Here is a 1,330-nt window from a genome sequence, read left to right as displayed (position 1 = left end):
CCCTCTATTTGACGAACATACTCCCTTTTGATCTCCCCCATACCTTCGTATCAAAGATGGGAATAATTGACTTTCGAATTAAAATAATAGTGCATAATGGCAGCACTCCTTCCCATTTCTTCTTTTATGATCTTATCTACTTGAAATGCTTAGTTGTAAGTGCGGAGAAGGTACCCATGGGACCAAATGAAAGGTCACTGAAAGGTTTTCAACTAAAGCTTTGCCAGTACTTGAAAGACTCGAAAGACCTACTTGATGAGTTTCCTCATGAGTAAGTTCGTAGGTGCTTTTAAGTCGAGTGTCACGACGAGATTCTCCTAAGAGAAGCTTTAGCCCTTGAACCTGAAACGACAATTATGAGATGTCTCAGAAGTGACCGACTTTATTTTATTAGCTATATGATTAGAGGCTTAGTTGTTAGCTATCTAAAATCTACGTTAAATAAAATCCCTTTTGAAAAAAAAACCACTAATCCGCCAATATGATGTGTTCCAAAAGGAACATAAGATAAATGAATAGGACTGGAAAAAAGGTCTGCTCTTATAGAAGAGCTACAGAGAAGAACGCAGATTCACACCTTTATTTCTCGTAGATCAAAGAGTCAAAACTAGCTTTCTAGCTAACCAACCATGGAGCTACCAGCCAACAAGCAAAACGAGTTCTAATTCACGGATAACTAAGCTTTTACAAGGGAGAGGGGGACCAAACCATTAGGAGGAAGAAGTAGATGGAAGACAAGGTCACTTGTGAAAGAACTAACTGAAGGGGACTATCACAGTTGGGGCGGTGGATGACACACTAGGTCACCAAGAACATTAGGAGAGGTTGGGGAAGACTTGGCTGCGGCAAGTCAAGGAGAGGTTAGGTCAAGGGATTTCAAACTAAATTCCCATCAATCAGAAGAAAAGGATGTTCCAGGAAAGAAAGAAACAAGGATATCCAAAAGAATAGGCCTTGAAGAAAGGTCTGAATAAGGGGAGACCGGTCTAAGGGCTGAAAGATATGCTACAAGGTTGAATCAGTCCACTAAGGGATGATCTTATACATGATTTCAGCGAAGTGTTCAAGTCAAGGACTTAGGCGATCAAAGAAAAAAAAACTTAAAACAAAAGCCGTCTATCCCACAGCTAAGGCATTCATCCAATACAGAGAGAGCGTCATATAGAATAACTCTATCCTTTGGAAACCACCTATTCCTCTCATTGAATACCTTAACTAGGGTCAAGATTCATGGTTAGGGAAGGATTAGGTCTTTTCGAGAGCTTATTGACCCCCCAAAATTAAGCTTTATGACCGATTTCTTTAGCTCAACTTCTTTTCAGTGCATGAT

The sequence above is a fragment of the Nicotiana tomentosiformis genome, chromosome 2 (genome assembly GCF_000390325.3).
Source record: "Nicotiana tomentosiformis chromosome 2, ASM39032v3, whole genome shotgun sequence".
Taxonomy (NCBI): Eukaryota; Viridiplantae; Streptophyta; class Magnoliopsida; order Solanales; family Solanaceae; genus Nicotiana; species Nicotiana tomentosiformis.
The sequence above is the reverse complement of the archived record's forward strand: the minus strand, read 5'-3'. Positions refer to the sequence as shown.